The sequence below is a fragment of the Crocuta crocuta genome, unplaced genomic scaffold (genome assembly GCF_008692635.1).
Source record: "Crocuta crocuta isolate KB4526 unplaced genomic scaffold, BGI_CrCroc_1.0 scaffold369, whole genome shotgun sequence".
Taxonomy (NCBI): domain Eukaryota; kingdom Metazoa; phylum Chordata; class Mammalia; order Carnivora; family Hyaenidae; genus Crocuta; species Crocuta crocuta.
This window is the reverse complement of record NW_027529441.1, coordinates 5,304,961-5,324,333: the sequence shown is the minus strand read 5'-3', so window position 1 is coordinate 5,324,333 and position 19,373 is coordinate 5,304,961. Positions and strand designations below refer to the sequence as shown.

The 19,373-nt window shown below is 40.5% G+C and overlaps 1 protein-coding gene across 6 annotated transcripts in view; it reads right to left on the bottom strand.

Moving 5' to 3' along the window:
• APP (amyloid beta precursor protein) overlaps nt 1-19,078 on the bottom strand; it is a 270,144-nt gene extending 251,066 nt beyond the window's left edge. For all 6 annotated transcript variants that reach the window (XM_077760216.1, XM_077760217.1, XM_077760218.1 and 3 more), the window contains exon 1: nt 19,039-19,078. The gene's annotated coding sequence lies outside the window, so the exon portion shown is untranslated. The remainder of the gene's footprint in view (nt 1-19,038) is intronic.
• Nucleotides 19,079-19,373: the final 295 nt, after the last annotated feature.

The following is a 19,373-nucleotide window of genomic DNA, read 5'->3' as shown; positions in this document are numbered from 1 at the left end:
GGGGGGGGAAAAAAGGTTAAAAAAAAAAAAAAAAAAAAAAAAAAAAAAGTGAAAGCCCTAAAGAAACAGTGAGTTCTGAGAGGTTACATTCCATTTTAACAAAGAACAGTAGATTGTGGACTCATGACAAGAAAATGAAAAAGGTCTGGGTTCCTGGGGTGGCACTTATTCACTACAAACTTACAGTATTGTTTTTATTTATAATAAGAATAAATAAACAACACAGTCCCTGCTCCAAAAACCTATAATGTGAAACAGACTATAAAACTGGTTTGCTGGCCAGTAAACAGCAGTGAAGAATCATAGATTATATGGGTCTGGCTAAATGAGGTCCACAACCTTCCAAAAGGTTCTATGGAGAAACTATATCATCACACACTGTTAAATTTAAAGAAAAATCTAGTTCCTTTTTTGTGGCTAAATATTCCTACCTTTGGAAACTTCACAGAGTAAATGCTTCTGACATTTTTAGCCACATTAAGTCAGGAGAAACTTGATTTTTTTAAATATTTACTTTTTTTCGAGAGACAGTGGCAGTAGGCGCAGGGGAGGGGCAGACAGAGGGGAAGACAGAGGATCAGAAGCGGGCTTAGCACCGACCGTAAAGAGCCCACGCGTGTGGAGCTTGAACTCACAAACCTCGAGATCATGACTTGAGTAGAAGTCAGGTGCTTAACCAACTGAGCCACCTGGGTGCCCTGTCAGGAGAGGCTTTTTAAAAACATGGAAAAGGGGGGGCGCCTGGGTGGCTTAGTCGGTTAAGCGTCCGACTTTCGCTTAGGTCATGATCTCGCGGTTCGTGGGTTCGAGCCCCGCGTCGGGCTCTGTGCTGACTGCCAGCTCAGAGCCTGGAGCCTGTTTCAGTCTGTGACTCCCTCTCTCTCTGACCCTCCCCTGCTCACGCGGTCTCTCTCTCTCTCTCGTAGATATAAATAAAAATATTTAAAAAAAATAAAAGCATGGAAAAGGGAAGGACGGGACTTTATTTGCATCTGTGGAATCATGTAAAATAATTAATGTTTCCACTGGATGGCTCCAGGAAACTGAAATCACAATTTCATGGAGGTCTATATTCGAGCCCAGAGTATGTCTGCCTGTCAAGTCTAACAACTTCTCACAGGCAAACCTCTTCCTATACAAGTGACCATGGAATTATTAAATAAAAGGCTTGCTTGACTGAATTAGGAGGTCAGGTTTTCCTTATTTCTTTGTGGTTAATCCCATGGTTTCTGTTCATTTCATTTTCTCTAAGTACCACATTATAGTGGAAGGGCCACCATGGGGAACCCTACTTGAGGGCAGCAATTTGGATCATTCAATAAACACTTAAAAAATATTAACAGGTATTTGGCACACGATCCTTTCCTACATCACTACTTCCAACCTAAGTTCGGGTTGGAAATGCCAAATTAAAAAGTACACACCTATAATTAAATAGCTTCTGTTGTCCTAAACAGATTCATATCTATTCAGCATTATATTTACAAAGAGCTTATAATAGCATAAGATTTAATGTTAAGGAATAAAGTGCAAGATGTAAGACAGAATTTACAGCATGATCTCAAAAATGCTTTAAGTTTTCTAAGTTTATTTATTTTGAGAGAGAGAGAGAGAGAGAGACAGAGCATGAGCAGAGAAGGGGCAAAGAGAGAAAGAGAGAGAGAGAGAGAGAGAGAGAGAGAGAGAGAGAGAATTCCAAGCAGGCTCCACGCTGTCAGCACAGAGCCTGACGCGGGGCTCAATCCCGGGTACTATGAGATCATTACCTGAGCTGAAATAAAGAGTCGGATGCCTAACCTACTGAGACACCCAGGGAGAACAGGTTAAATGGGTAAAGGACATCAAGGGAGATGCTTGCTGGGATAAGCACGGGCTTAGGGGTGGGGGGGGGTTGTTTACACCTAGAGGAAGAATAACTGGAATCTACTTCTGAAATCAATTATGCACCATACGCTAACTAACTTGGATGTAAATTAAAAATAAATAAATAAATAAAATGCTTTTAAAAAATGACATAAGGTACACCTGGGAGGCCTAGTCGGTTAAGCGCCTGACTCTTGATTTTGGCTCAGGTCATGATCTCAGTTTGAGTCCCACATCAGGCTCTGCTAGGGATTCTCTCTCTCTCCGACTCCCTATCTCTGTCTGCCCCTTCCCCACTCATTCATTTATGTGTGTATGCGTGTGCATGTATTATTTATAAATAAATAAATAAACTTTTGAAAAACATGACATAAAACACATACCTATTTGTGGGTGGTAGGATTAAGCGTGCTTTTATATTTTCTCTAAGTTACCACAATGTACTGTAATATATTTCTACTTAAAAATTTGAACTTAAACAGAATAATAATCAAAAAGACTCCCTCAAACATTAAAAATCTCTAAATTTCTGTTCCCCTTGGTTATAATTACTATGCAAAATACTGGAAAAATTGCTAAAAAGAACAGTGGATTTTTTTAAGTTTAAAGATAATTTTTAATAGATGATTGCTAAAGGAAATACAGATACCTCTGTACTTTTAAGTCATTCCTGCAAGACATGAATTGTCTCAGTTATTATGCCATACATCAGCATTTGCAGGATATAATTATTTTATTCACAGAATATGAAGAAAACATAACGAATGCTTAAATTAAACTAAAGATCAGGAGTGTTTTTGTGGGTAAAGGTAGATGAAAAGTCCTAAGGTTCAAATAGAAAAATGGTTAAGTTTAGCACTAACCCTAAAACCACTGAACCTAAGTCACATGAGTAAACTTAAACTCATTTCAAAGCACTCTTACACAGTCTACATCCAGGCCGATAAATAGTTTAGAAAAATAACCTCCAACTCTCAAAGTTCACCCGACATGCATTGTCATATTGTAAAACAAAGACTTACAGCAAGCAAATCCCCTGCCTTCGCCAACCTGCCATGCCAGGCCCAAAGCTTTCCACATTTGCTTACATTCTGAAAATAACACGCTAAGAGTGCACTGGCCTTAAGTTATCAAAAACCATCATACTTTATGTATAACTGGGTAAGAACTATGGGCACACACAGGGGCAGACTTCCCGAAAAGAAAAGAAGAAAAAGGAAAGCTTAAGCCCATTGTTTCCAGGAACAGACCCCATACACACAGCAAAATGTGTGTCATAGTGCCTTGAAGATCTTTCCTTTCAGGGGGCAATCTAACTACTGTTCAGTCACATACCCTGGGTCCCAAAGGATCTTCCCATTTCCTACTCCCAACAGTGCACAAAAAAAAGAGTTCTAGATATACCTGGCAATTTTATTTACTCTGCCGCCAAACAGTTTTGTCCAGATTGGACCATATGTTCTTTAGTGGGTAAGGTCTTAAGGCTCCTCGCTTAAATAACTGAGAGCACCCACCTAGCATTTGGGACACACTGAAGTAGTCACAGCAACATGGAACAGAAAAAGGAAGAGTCAGGATGATGAAGAAAGAGATCAGAAGCCAGAGGACAGGGACCGGGCTTTGATACTGGGCAACCCAACTTTTCTTGATTCCGGTTTCTTCATCTGTAAAATGAGGAAACTTAGAAAGGGCTACGGATACTACCTGCTCCCAAACCTGATTCTTTTCCTGGACACCAGCAGGCTGAGTTGGCTCTTCGATAGCTACACTGTCCAATATGGTAGCCACTGGCCACATGTAGCTATTGAGTACTTCAAATGTGACTGGTCCAAATTAAAATACTGCTCTAGAGATAAAAGTCTCAAGACATAAAGTGGAAAAAAGAATGCAATATGTTTCATTAATAATTTTTATACTGACCACATGTTGAAACAATATTTTGGATTTATTGGGTTCAGTACAACGTAGTAAAACTAATAATACCTGTTTGTTTTCTTTCATTCTTTTATGTGGTTTCTAGAAGATTTTGAATTCCATTTGTGATCCCATTATACTTTTATTGAACAGCTTCGCTTTAGAGTTGACCCTCAGCATTAAGTAAAGGCGAGGGGAATTATGCGAAGAAATGACACCAGGAGGGCCTCAGAATGGAACACTTCCATTCTCTGCTTCGTCACCACTAGGCTTTGGAGCTTACTGTTTCCATACAAAACGTATAAATGGCTATTTTAAAGCCATTTTGCTCTTATTTTGTTCACCAACAATGAATCAATGGCAAATAACAAAGAGCAAATAATTGGCCTAAAAATAGTGTCATTTCATTTACTCTAAAGCTAAATCTTAAAAAAAAAAAAAAATTTTTAATGTTTATTATTTTTGAGAGAGACAGAGACAGAGAGGAAAAAGGAGAGGGGCAGAGAAAGAGGGAGGCACAGAATCCGAAGCAGGCTCCAGGCTCTGAGCTATCAGCACAGAGCCCAACGCAGGGCTCGAACTCACAGACCACAAGATCATGACCTGAGAGCTGAAGTCGGCTGCTCAACTGACTGAGCTACCCAGGCTCTCCTCTAAGGCTAAATCTTAATTTTCAACTGCAAGCTTTAAGCATAATCATAAATGCATGTGCCTTTCCATAGCCACTTATAGCCTGCTTTTTTCAGTTCCCTTTAAATTAAACATGCAAAGTAATGACTTAGTTCATAAACATGATCACAATCTTTTTTTAAAACTTACACTTGAATTTAATAGGAACAACTAAAATAAACTTGCACAAAGAGACATTTCACTGATATCTAGCTAGAAACTTTTCCATTAATCTTTGTGATCTGTATCAATTTGTTTAATGTATTTTATTTTATGTTTTATTTTTTTATTTTTTTGAGGGGGGAGGGGCAGAGGGAGGTGGACAGAGAGAACGTCTTCAACAGGCTCTATGCCAACTGCAGAGCCCATGAGGCTGGGCTCATGATCACATGACTGTGAGATCATGACCTGAGCGGAAATCAAGACTCAGATGTCCAACTGCCCAACAGACTGAGGCATTCAGGCCCCCCCTAATGCATTTTAAATGATCAAAGAAGTAGAAATCATTTCTGGAGAGCTTGTTTATTTAGAAATACAATGGATTATGAACAAACCTAATAAAATATTTATACGATTCAGGTAAATTGAGAATGAGTACTCAAGTATTCTTCTCAGAACATATTCTTGGACTGCCAACATTTTCAGTGAGGTGATCTTAAACAAAGGCATACATCTAACTGCCCACAAAATAAACTAGCAACTATTTAAAATCAACAAAGCCAGCATTAGTCCTGAACTCTACCATCCAGAGCCAACTGAAGGCAAACCCATTTCAGACCGGCCTGAAGTCATGGACAGTTATCGGGTCAAGTATTTTCAAATATATCAGAATGGAACAGAATTTGGCATATAATGCATGTCCTTTGGTGAGATTGGTTTCTCAGATTATACAAATTCTCTATGACCATTATAAAGTTATGCTGGAATTAAAGAACATGATTTTCTTATACTTTGAAATTCTATTTACCATAATTTAAAAAATTTTTTCAAACTTCTATAATTACCACCTACTCTTTTTGGGGTGGGGGAGAAAAAGTAAAATTTCAAAATATGGCCAGGGTAACATGAGAGAAATATACATTCAAATACACAATGGCTGCTCTTTTGGATTCTCATTATCCATGAACAACTATTTTAGATACATACAAATTATCACCTGGTTTCCTTTTTCTTAAAAAATTTTTAAAAATGTTTATTTATTTTTGAGAGGCAGAGAGAGACAGACCATGAATGGGGGAGGGAAAAGGGGGGGAGAGAGACACAGAATCCGAAGCAGGCTCCAGGCTCTGAGCTGTCAGCATAGAGCCCGACATGGGGCTTGAATTCAAACTGTGAGATCATAACCGGAGTGTGAGTCGGGCCTACAGGCACCTCTATCATCTGCTTTTCTCTGGAATTGATAAGATAATTCCTTGATAGATGCTTCAAAATCAAAACAAAAAAAAAATAAATGCCAAGATTTAAGATGATCAGACTTGAGTTATGTTTTTGATTCTCTCTGAAAGAGAACCAAAGGTTCAAAAAGAAGTAATGCAGAAAATCAAGAGTAGCTGTAGAGGAAACTTGATGTTTTAGACATTTCCTTAAGATGGAACCATGGACAATATGTCAAACTATTAGGACGTATGTTAAATACATCTTTAGGTGTTGATAAAATACCTACTATAAAACCTCATACACTCCCTTATGTTAACGAGTATACCTAGTCTGCTCAGGATTCTAAGTGGTTCCCACACCTTTATATCATCACACACTTCCTGGCAAGTATCTTCATTTGGCCACTTCTAGGATGATTGAAATGAATAAAAAAACAGATAAGTAATTAAGATGATTTATTTATTTATTTATTTATTTCTGAGACAAAGAGACAGCGTGTGCAGGGGAGGGTCAGAGAGAGATGGAGACACAGAATGTGAAGTAGGCTCCAAACTCTGAGCTGTCAGCACAGAGCCCGACGTGGGGCTTGAACCCACAAACTGTGAGATCATGACCTGAGCCGAAGTTGAACGATTAACCGACTGAGCACCCAGGCGCCACCAAAAAGCTACTCTAATTGCTCATGGAGGATCTTTCCTTCCCTTTGAATCAGGATGTTTATGAATGTACCCATTTTCTTCTACATCCCTTTGTACTGCACGGCCTGCACATTCCCGAATGCCAGCTGTTTGTCCCTCAATATCCTCCCCTCTCTGTATCCCATAAGAATCTAGAACGTATTCCTGGTGGTAATACTCAGCTGATACACTACATGTACCAGCCTCCCTTGGAGTTAGGTGCTAACATCTGGCTAATGGGATTAAGCAGACATTGACCAGGACTTCAGCAAAGGCTACTAAATGTAACTGAACCATAGTCATCAATGACTACCTTCATTTTAGGAACACCTAAAAATACCCCCATTGCTGAGAAAATCAAGTCTAAACTCCTCAAGGCGTCCCGAACTATTAATTTCCTACCATCTGCACACCATCTCTTCTACCCACATTCCTATGGCTTCCTCTTTTGAACCTCTCTACACCTTCACTATTCCTTCTGTCTGGAAATCCTTACCATGCCCCAGAGCTAACCTCCACTCAGCCTGGAAACCCAGTTTAAATCCTGGCTGCCTTTGCTATGAGGACTCTGTATATCCCTCCACTGTAGCCTGCGGCATACCCGGCGTAATTATTTGTGCATCTCTTCTCTTCCCCCATCAGGCTGCAAAATCCAAGACACAAAGTGAGTTCTTTGTTTACTTGCAGCCCCACAAAGATACTAGTGCTCCGCGTCGTCCCTGAAACACAGAAGGCATCCAGTGCATGTCCATCAAATGAATGTTTTTAACATTTCAAGAAAAATGGGAGAAAAACGCAATATGACAATAAATTCATAATAATAAAAACATGTAACTCCAAATCAGGGTCAATATCACAGATGCCCTGAGAAGATGTGAAATAGAGAGAAAAACAGATGAACGCAAAATTCAAAGAGCCAATTAAATATCCTGCCTTAAAACTTCTCCTCACCCGCTAGAAGAATTGATCAATAGGCTTGGGTTTGTGTTTAGTTTTCTGCTTCTGAGACGGATAAACAAGCAAGCAATGAGGTTATATGTCAGAATTTTTAAAAAGCATAAATAATTTAACAATGGTAATAAACCTTTAGAATCCTATTTTAACCAATGTCTTTTTTTTTCTCCCGGGGGGGGAGGCTATTATGCTAAAATTTCTTTCTGATCTCTTTATTGGCTATTTATGAAATCAATAAATACAACTAAAAACATATACACGTAAGAAATACTCCCAACAAACTCACTACTTCTCATCCATGCCCTTACAACATGACAAATATTTCACCATGATAAAATTCACAATGATAAAAAATGTAATCTGAGTCCAGCTCGCAAAAGCGATGTGAAATATTCAAACTGCAAACACAGACAAGGAAAGGAACTGCCTGAAAACAAAGTATTTCCTATCTTGCTCATTGAAGTATGTCCTCCCTGCCACCAAATGTTCATTATCTTCGTCCTGACTATCTCGAATGGCCATGCTGATAAATTCCTCAGTCCCCAGTTCCCAGGACTCACACTATCTTAAGGACATCTCAATCCAGCAGCCTCGCTCTACTGCTTGGGCCACCCGGTCACATGGCCACCCTTGGAGGAGTGCGTCCTCTCACACTTCACTGAACAAGCATGCAGTAACTTCCAAACTGCAATTTTGTCACAACTGTACTCCTGAAAGGGGGACCCTTCACATTCCTCAAACTAACAGCAATATGTAAGCTGCCTTCACATTCAGATGTCCTATCAGTTAGCCGAGAACGTTCCCCACAAAATAACTGTAGGATTTAAAAATTTAGTTTACTTTTATTGGATTTAAATTTTCTGGATTCAGGATTGTAAGAGGATTTAAGACTTGACATAAAACATTAAAAACAAGCCTGAGAAAACACTTGCAAGATACAAGGCTCATCATAATGACCTCAATTAGATTTTCAACGCCTGTCAAGTTAACAGCATATAGTGTCATTGGCTTCAAGCCCTTGAACTTGAATAGTACAATTCTTTTAGAGAATAGAAGTAACAGTCAGTTTCTGCATTAAAGGCAAAATTTTTATCCTGGATCACACTGAAGTAAAAAATAAATATTAGCTATAAAATGGCAAAAAAAAAAAAAAAAGCAACAAACTGACAATCAAGACAATGATAATGAAATTTCCATTTTGATGGCCACTCAGTTTCCTTCCAGTACACCAATTTTATTCAAACAGAATCATTTCTAGGCACCCTCAATTGAAACTGTCCCACTCAATCTGAGGATTGACAAAACTTTTTAAGAATGAAACATTTTTTGCTAGGCCCACGTGATTTCTGAAATAAAGAGTTGCAAATGACTGAACGTTAAGTTATTGACAGCATTTATGAAAGCTTTTCACAATAAAATGTTTCAGAAAAAGCTGAAAAAATAAATCTCTAAAAGGCTTTAATGTTTTCCCTACACTTATAGTTAAGGATCATTCAGTTTTTTAAACAAATGTTAATTCAACCGTCATAAGGATCATTCAGTTTTTTAAACAAATGTTAATTCAACCGTCAAGAACCAAACTCAATTCTTTACCACCACAATATAAAATTTCTAGAGTACTCACTGAAAATATCTATCAAATATTTAGGAATACTAAATGCAATGGTGATGGTAAGTGACATGACAGGTGTGGGAAACTGTGATCACAATCCATATTAATTTTCCTTCCCTGCCATTATTATTTTTAATTATGTAACCACTCCAAAGTAGATCCTGTCCCCAGTTCTTTTACATCATAGTGAATATACAGTTCTTTCCTCCAGACAGCTAAGTTTACATTTGGATAGAGATAAAATCAGAGGCCTTTCCCAATAATTCCCCATAAAATATTACATCCACAAGAGACTTCCACATAGACTTCCAATAAGACTTCCCTTATTCCCTTTACCCAACTTAATTTTTCCAAGTCTCCTCCCACATCCTGTTTATTTTGTCTACCCCCTACTATTCTGTAAGCTCTGCTAAGGGCAAGAGACTCAGAAATATTTGTTGTACGAAAAAGCGAATTTTCCTTTGCTCATTGTGCCTTTAAAACTCCGTTTCTCTATGTAAAAAAGCTATTCACTTTTCTTTAAAAATTTAATTTTAATTTTAAATTGTTAATAGGTAAGGATCGGTGAATACATTATTCGTAGAATGATTAGCCTGCATGTTTGTGAGTTTCTATTTATTTATTTATTTATTTATTTATTTATATTAGAGAGAGAAAGAGAGAGAGAGCGCGCACGCATGTGTGTGCATGCACCTGAGCGGGGAAGAGGGGCAGAGAGAGGGAGAGAATCTCAACCAGGTTCCACGATCAGCACAGAGCCCCACGCAGGGCTTGATCCCACAACCCTGGGATCATGACGAGCCAAAATCAAGAGTCAGATGCTCAACCCACTGGGCCACCTAGGGCCCCCATTTGCAAGTTTCTATGGGAGTTTCTTAAGACTCCTCACTTACATTTTCCAACTAATATGTTGCACTAACAAAACTGTATTTGTTTTGTTATAAAGAATTAAGAGCATCAATAAGGAAAAGACTTACTCTCCAATATCAATTTGCGGGATATGTTTTAATGTAAGTATCTGAAAAGTTAAGCTAAGATTTCAAAAATTTGCATCAGTTTTAAAGGTTCAAACTTTAAAGTAAATGAGAATACTTCTGGGGCACCTGGGTGGCTCAACTGGTTGAATGTCCAAGTCTTGGTTTCAGCTCAGGTCATGATCTCAGTTTCTTGAGTTCAAGCTCAGTATCAAACTCCAAACTGACATTGCAGACCTTGCTTGGGATTCTCTCTCCTCTCTGCCCTCCCTCACTCATGCTGTCTCTATCTCTCTCAAAATAAATTAATAAACTTTTTTTTTTTTTTTTAAAATGAGGATAGGGGCACTAGGGTGGCTCAGTCGGTTGGGCGGCTGACTTTGGCTCAGGTCATGATCTCAGTGTTCATGGGTTCCAGCCCCGCGTCTGGCTCTGTGCAGAGAGCTAGCTCAGAGCCTGGAGCCTGTTTCAGATTCTGTGTCTCCCTCTCTCTGACCCTCCCCTGCTCATGCTCTCTCTCTCAGAAATAAATAAAAGGCTAAAAAAATTTTTTTTAAATCAGGATAATTCTTTTTTGAAAGATTTCAAAAAAATCAATAAATATGGTTAAGATAGCATTTTTTCTATCTTTATCATGTGTACCTATGAATTCCATTATAAAATAACTGAGTACTGTTATTTATAAAAATAGTACTTATGTTTATGAAAATTCCTCCAGAAGATAGGAAAAGTTCCTTTCTGGGGGCGCCTGGGTGGCTCATTCGGTTAAGCGTCCGACTTCGGCTCAGGTCATGATTTCGTGGTTTGTGAGTTTAAGCCCTGCTCTGTGCTAGAGCCTGGAACCTGCTTCGGATTCTGTGTCTCCCTCTCTCTCTTCTCCTCCCCTGCCTGTACTCTGTCTCTTTCTCTCTCTCAAAAAGAAATAAACATTAAAAAAATATTTTTTAAGTTCCTTTTTGGACTAACCAAGCCTTAACAGACAATATTTTATTTTTTATTAAAACGTAAAATTATGTTGCCTCAATTTTTTTGTAATTAAACACATGCAGACATAGAAAAATTGAACAAATGAGTTTGTGGTAACTGGGGGTCAGGGATCAGGTCTGAGGTACACATATATACCTCAAGGGTGGGATTAAATCTCTTGTGTTTCTTCCTGCAAAATTTCTCCATCTATGGCCAAAATATATTAGTCATTAAAGGTTTGAAGTTGAACCAAGCCACAAGAGCAATCACTCATTTCTTCACTTAACACAAATGACTTTTCTTGATGTACAAGATCTCTTATTCTCATGAAGCATCCTTTAAGGCTGAAAAGCAATGTATCAGTCTCTATCATCTAGGAGACTTCCTTACATCCTTTTATGAAGACAGGATGTGGGTTTGTGTGGAAGCAAATTGAGAGCATAGGACAAATGGTTAGATTCTCTAAGAAAGAGAATTAGGGCAAGAACAATTTCGTATCAACAAAATAAACCCCCCTTGGCCAAAAAAAAAAAAAAAAAAAGGGCTTTTCTTGCCAATCAAATTTCTCAGCTAAAAATCATCTGAACTTGGGAAGAAAAAATAAAGAGAAGGACCATCTGGAAATTCGAAGTTAACAAACACCATTTGGGGTCCATTACTGATACGACCTTAAGCATTCTAGAATTCGTTCATCTACAAAACACGCTGATTGTTATTTTCCCTTTTCTGAAACATTTGTCTTGTGTGTTCCTTGTCCTTCCTCACTGACCCTATGCATGTAGTTATGGACCCATCTCCTTCATTCCTCACTGGATTTACTCTGAGCAGGTGGTTTATTCCAAACAGGGCTACATTCTCCTGCATTCAACCCGCTTTTTTTGACTGAGTAGGACAAAGATACATACAAAAGTGGTGTTAACAAAATGTGTGGACTTTGCTTATTTATTCTTCAATGTGTTAATCATTCCTCAATCTCAGTAACAATAATTCTGTGTACTCTCAAATATCCTTAGCCCAATTTTGAATTTGAGACTGAAATCTCTTATTCTATAATAAACACAATATGCTGATTCTTAAGAGTATGATTTTAACTAAGCAGGCCACTAGAGTCTTCATCTGACTGATAATTAATTCATTTTATTTTAAAATCTATTTCTTATAGAAATGCTGCATCCTCAAACAGTCTGCTTTTTGGTTTCTTTGTACACTCTGGTGAAGCTCGTTTCACACTTCCATTTTAAGACCAAAAATCTTTTGCTGGCGTTTGAAAGCTTCCATTTTGCCCGACTGGCAAAACCTGTTTATTCTTCTTTTTTCTTTTTTTAGAAGAAATTTTGCTAGAAATTAAACCAAGCTTGTTCACAGCTCCTTGCGCGTGGCTGATAGTCGACTGATAGTCAACAAATAGCGGGGTTAATAATCAAGCCAGTATACAAATTTGCTCAATATTAGACAAGTGTGGCAATCTGCCCATATCCATACATTTAATAGGTCTGTCCATTTGTGCAAAAACTGCTTATGCTTTTTTTTTTTAATGTTTTATTTATTTCTAGGAGAGAGAGGGAGAGAGAGACAGTGTGAGCAGGGGAGGGTCAGAGAGAGAGAGAGTCACAGACTGAAAGAGGCTCCAGGCTCTGAGCTGGCAGTCAGCACAGAGACCGAAGTGGGGCTCAAACCCACGAACCGCGNCTCAATATTAGACAAGTGTGGCAATCTGCCCATATCCATACATTTAATAGGTCTGTCCATTTGTGCAAAAACTGCTTATGCTTTTTTTTTTTAATGTTTTATTTATTTCTAGGAGAGAGAGGGAGAGAGAGACAGTGTGAGCAGGGGAGGGTCAGAGAGAGAGAGAGTCACAGACTGAAAGAGGCTCCAGGCTCTGAGCTGGCAGTCAGCACAGAGCCCGACGTGGGGCTCAAACCCACGAACCGCGAGATCATGACCTAAGCGAAAGTCGGGCGCTCAACCGACTAAGCCACCCAGGCGCCCCACTGCTTATGCTTTTTACACATTTCTGTACCATTTAAATTTTTCAATGAACACAAATTATGTTAATGTTTTACAAAAAAGCCAACTGAAATACGAAATACATATATTTAGTAAATGAAAGTTTAAAACATGTATTCTGAAAATGTTATCTGTGGTATGTCATCTTTTAATTTAAATAAAATTCACTTGTTCTTTAGAGAACTGCCCATTTCCTGCAATAATCTTAGCTGGTCAGTTAAGTGCCTTACTCAGTAATAAGTAAAACATCATATAGGTGTTTTGTCTTGTTTTTGTACCTTTCAACTATGTGAGATTTAAATATATCCATTTTATATCATCAGCACATACAGTAGTAACTAACACATAGTGCCTATAAAGTGCCACATCATATTATATATATTAACTCATATACTCTTCCAAGCAAGCATTTTACATATATATGTCCCCATTTCACAAAGGAAAAAAATGAGGTCCGGCGCTAGCCCACAGTCAATAGCTCAAAAGAGGCAGAGCCAGGATTTACACCCAGGCAACTCTGCTCTTGTCCACGCTCTGCATCACTGTGAGATGTTACCCTCCCTGAACATGTGACAATCTCAATGATCAGGTGTTGCCTACCTAACATCACACTGGTATCGAAATTAACACTACAAATGTGGGAACAATTCCACTCCTTTCCACAGAGGCAGGCTTTTAAAAACCTCTCATCTTCCCCATTTCAAGCACTACCTTCTTTCATAAAATACTATAACCTTAACATAGTTCAAGCTAAATCTGTATTGTAGGTTTCTTCAGAAATGTGGCCTGACTAAACCTAAGCTCCTTACTGAAGCTAACATCTCATACATGTGACCTGGAGTCCTCTGTATCCATCCCACTTGAAGAGTCAGCAAACTAATCTACTAAGCATCACACTTTCATAGAACTGTTAACTGATGAACATGTTGGAGTTTTTTTTGTTTTTTGGAACAAATTAGAGTTGACCGTTGAATAAGGGTTTGAACAAGAGTCCAGTTATATGTAGACTTTTTCTGCTAAATACAATCCAGTACTGTAAATGTACTTTCTCTACCTTCGGATTTGCCTACTAATACCTTCTTTTCTCTAGCTTTCTCTTTTGTAAGAATACATACATAATACGTATAACATACAAACTACATGCTAACCACTGATGCTATCGGTAAGGCTGTAAGAGTAGGCTATTAGTACTGTGCTTTACTTCTTGACCAGTCATTCTAACCCAATTTTTGGTGGACTTCTCCAAAAGAGGTATGAGCAATGCCTATCTATTAATCAGGATTTACTACCAAGAGGAAAACTCACAAAATATTTTTTCAAAGAAAAATACTAGTGCTTTCACAGACATGGTTATTTCTTAAGCTATCCATAGGACACTGAAGAAATGGTTACTTAACCTTTTCCCCTTCACTATGGTTTGCATCTGCAAACTCATTTTGAGGGTTTAGGTACTGCTGGCTCTGTGTTTTTATTAACAAAAAAAATGAAGAAATAGACATTTTGATTAGATTCAATCGGGGGGATGTTCATTCCTTAACTTCCTCTGCCTGCCACCTTCCAGCTCCTTCCAGCCCCTGATGAGGGTGGATCTGTATACTGGCTCTGAGATACAGGGTGACAGCATTTCCAAAGATTTGCAGGAGGTGGTAGGTAGCATCAACCCCTACTCCGTACACTTGTATCTGGGATCCCGCTATGAAAAGGAAACCATTTCACAATGAAGTAGAATGCAGAGAAGTAGAAACCACCAGCAAAAACCAAAACACAAACACTTAACATTTTATTTTCCCACCCTCCTCCCAGGGACCCAGTGAATCACTTTTTTCATCATGTGCTCACTTCCTTTGTCAAGGTCCTACTGAAGATTCTATAGCAGAGCCCTAGGCCTTACTTTCAGCCTCGTCCCTTAGACCCCCGCAACTCCTTATTCCGAACCCCTACTCTTCACCGGGGTGTACCCGCCCCCCATTCTGTCTTGGTATCTGTCACAGTTCATTAACATTTATTTATAGTGATTTTTTTTAAAAATTTTTAATGTTTTATTTATTTCTAGGAGAGAGAGAGAGAGAGACAGTGTCAGCAGGGGAGGGTCAGAGAGAGAGGGAGTCACAGACTCTGAAACAGGCTCCAGGCTCTGAGCTGGCAGTCAGCACAGAGCCCGACGTGGGGCTCGAACCCACGAACTGCGAGATCATGACCTAAGCGAAAGTCGGACGCTTAACCGACTAAGCCACCCAGGCGCCCCTATTTATTAGTGATTTACTGTCTAGTCTTCCCCACTAGACTGGAAGCTTCACAAAGGAAGAGACTGTGTTGTTCACAACATTTTCAGAGCTGTGGACTGTGTGTGGCCCAAAAAGAGAATTAATAGAATTGTCTCCAATGAATAGATGCAGAGTTTAGGAAAATCAAATCCCATATTTACTCCACCCTTACCCTCAGGTGTAGTGTGTGTGTGTGTGTGTGTTGTGTGTGTGTGTGTGTGTGGTGTAGTGTGTGTGTGTGTGTGTGTGTGTGTGTGTGTGTGTGTGTGTGTGTGTCGGTCTCTGGGAGGAAAAAGGTTGGGTGAGGCATGTAAACAAATGCTATAAATGCAAAGACTTAAACTCCCTTCCCCAGACCTGGGTACAATACTGGCTGGAATTTTCCTACCAGGAAATTCTCTAGGATTATCTCATCTCATTGTTCTTTATTCCTTAACTATAGATGTTTACCTGTAAGGCTTTAATTCAGTAAACCACTTAATCTGTACTTTCCTCTTGGTATTTAACACTTTCTATTTCCTTTAACAACCCTGTGCCTGTCCTATTTAGTTTGCAAACTTCCTGTGAGCAGGGGAATGAGGGTAGGTGGTAATGAGGCAAATACAGTCACATTAAACCTTCCAACTCAGGGCTTTACATTTAAGGTACATTTGTAAGGTTTATCTTTGCATTTGCAACTGACATAATAAACCAGAGAATAAAGAAGGAATATATTAAAGATGCTTCGTAAGTCTCTTAAGGTAATATATGTCCCCAACTAGATCAAATTTTCAAAAACAAAATGCACATTCCTACTGAATTTTATTGCATTTCTTCAGTGACAGGCATATAATAGTATGCTTATTTCTGGAATGACTGACACTTTTCAACTTCTTATAAATATCTCTATAGAAGTCTCCAGTATGCCATTAACAGTAACATAAAAATAGGAATCCTCTAGCAGCAAGGGGAAAGCCTTATCCACAAATATGATCTGTTTTCCTTTAAACCATTATTCAATGGACCACACTATTCCTTTTGTATTTTTTTCAATCAGTCATTCTGAAGTTAACCTTGCGATCTGTTCAGTTGCATGTTCCTTTTCACCTCCCCCATCACGACCAGGGATCATTATTCTATCTGGAATACCTCTCCGCAGTACTAATAGCTTTCCAAATGCCATCAGGCACCTCTGCTGGTTAGGGTGACAAGGAAGAAGCTTTTGTGCCCTGCCGGTTATCATGACTTCTTGTTGATTAGCAAGAAACGGTGACTCTTTATATATAGATCACGATCAAATCTGAGCTTCACAGTTCTGCATACAGAGGTCTACTCTGAAGGCAGGACTAGTCAGTATGAATATGTATCCATAATCTGTGAATTAGCACCATTAACAAAACAAATGATTGTTTTTAGGTTAACCTCCCCTGTTGAGTTAAACTCCTCAATACAGTAAATGAAAATTTAAGAAGCAATATTATTTAAATAAATAAATGTTAGAGCCTTTTAATTTTATACTCTGTCAATACACCAGGCAAATTCATCAACTCAGGTAATAACCCCAAAAGTGGACGCCCCATTAACACTGCCCTTATTCACTTCTTTTTTTAGAGCTACCTGCAGTAGACCTATTTTCTAAGGCCTACAAAAAACACTCAACTCATAATTACATCTTTCGGTGGACACAGAGCTGAATTAATCCCCCTCAAACCTCATTAGAGTGAACTGCCTACCCTTCCACCAACGCTTTGCAAAATGGACTGTGACTTTCACCTCCACAATTTTGAAAGAGGTGGCAGTAACAAGTAAAAATGTCCAAAACAATGGTAGAAAGAGCAAAGAAATGCAAACAGGCCCCAAAAAAGAAAAAAAAATCTGAACCATGTTTGCCTAAAAACTGCCTCTTTTTATACAGAAAAAAAAACAGTGCTCAAAAAAGTTAAGTATTCACATTTTGGCAAAAACTTCAAATATAAAGGTTATGATACGCTTTTAATTACTTAATTTCTGTTTTTTTAGTGTGTAGTGAGACAATCAGGAAAATAACAGCAATACTTGTAGGAGTAAATTTAAGTAATTGGAGGAAAAAAGAACCCCCTTAATTAAATGCATCTTGAAAAAAATATGGGAAACCAAATTCTTCACTTCTTAAATCAATCTGTCTTAACTAGCCCTAAGATGATTTCTGAGCCACTTACAGGTAAAAGAAGGGGGCAAAAAAGTTCAATGACCTTGTAAATTTGGGACTAAAAAAACCGTAGTGGTGTGGAAATCTGCATAGCCTCGGTGTAATTACAGAAAAACACTGGTATGGGAATTGCTTTTTTTGGAAAATTACCCCGAGGTAGGGGGAAAGGGAGGGAAAATTTTGAAAAAATTGGGAGAGATTGCAAATAGTAAGATACCAAAAGGGAACCGAAACGATGAGAAATACAAGGTCTTTTGCCCCTACTGTCACGCAAACAACTTCTTAGCATCTTTAGGTAAAAAACGAAAATAGTCATTTTGCACAGGCGTTAGCTGAATGTTCCAGAGTTGGATGAATGGGGAAGACTTGTTATACACCTAGTGGTGGGTGGATTTCACCAGGCTGCAGCCTCCACACAGCTTTTCTTTGCTGCACTGCAGAGGCGCCATCTTCTCCGTCTTAATCTTCACTCAATTCAATCCTTTTATCTGCACCCTAAAAAAAAAAGACCCTGAGGACCCTCCCCGGCCGCCCGCGCCCCCGGGGGGACTAAACCAGCTTGCCCAGCGCCGCCAGGGAAGAAGCCGCGCCTTAATCAGACANCCCCTGGGGTGATGAGGGGTGGCGGCGGAGGGGGCCCCGAGGCTCCGCCACAGCGGCCCCAGCAGCGCCCCAGCCCCCTCGGGGACAGACGCGCCGCGCCGGGAAAGGGGTCGGGCGGGCGCCTCGGTGGCGCACAGACCCCGGCGGCTGGCTCAGCCACCGCGCCCCGGGCTGGCGAGGGCGGGGTGTCGCGGCTTTTGTTCCCGGGAACCGTCTCCCTCTCCGGAAGGAGCTGAAGGTGCGGAGCGAACGCCAGGGCCGTCCAGGCTTGGGGAAGGTGCGAGGTGGCCTCGGGTCTTCGACCCCTCCCATCTCTCTCAACTTACACAAAAGGGAGACGCAGAATGCACAAAGTTTGCCTAACGAGGGTGGTGCGCGACCCTGCTGGGGTCGCACCGAGGGGGCCGCAGCGAGCAGCCGCCACAGGGAGGGAGAGCGGGAGGTCCGGCGGGGAAGAGGTGCTGGGGACCAGAGGGGAAGGTGAAACGGGGCAGAAAAGGCAAAAAAGGGGGGGGGTGTTTCCCAAGCTGTCCCGGCTCCTCCTCCCCAGGGCCCGAAAGAAGGAAGGGCACCGATCAAGAGCGGAGGACGGGATCCAGGGACGCTGCGTGTTCGGTTTTCCCCACGTGCTCCGTCCCCCTTCCCCCCATCTGGAAGCCTCTCGCCTCCCCTCGGCCCCCGTCCGCGAGGCAGGGACTGAGTCAGGGTCCGAGCTCAGGATCGCCTCCACCCCCCTTTTCTCCCCCAACCCGCGCGGACCCGGGAGCCCGACGCCTCGCCAGCTCCCTCTCCGCCGGCCGGAGCGCGCGTTCCCGGGGCAGGGCTGGGCCGGAGGCGCGGATGCGCAGGGCGCCTGCAAGCGGGGGCGTGGGACGCGGAGAGGGAAGAGGGGTGCCCTGGACTGCCCCCGGCTTCTCCGGATCAAAGACTTGGGGGAATGGGACTCCCACCGCAGCCCCCACCCCCAATTCCGAGGCGCGGCACCCACCTCCAATGCCCGAGCCGTCCAGGCGGCCAGAAGGACCAGCGCCAAANGATGTCGTATAAAGGGCTGCTGCTGCCGGGGTGTGTTTTTATCCGCATTTCGTTTTCGTCTTGGTTTGCGGGGGGAGGGGTTCTGGAAGAGAATAGGAGTGAGAGAAGCTCAAAGGAAATAGAATTTCTTTGCATGTTAAGAGAATAAAAGCTTCATATATATTATTCATATACATTTATATACATATAATATATATTTATACATAATTTATTATATGTATATATTTCCCCCTGTCAAAAGCAGCCAGGAGCAACCTGGAATATCTATCTTTAGAACAAACCCAAGGA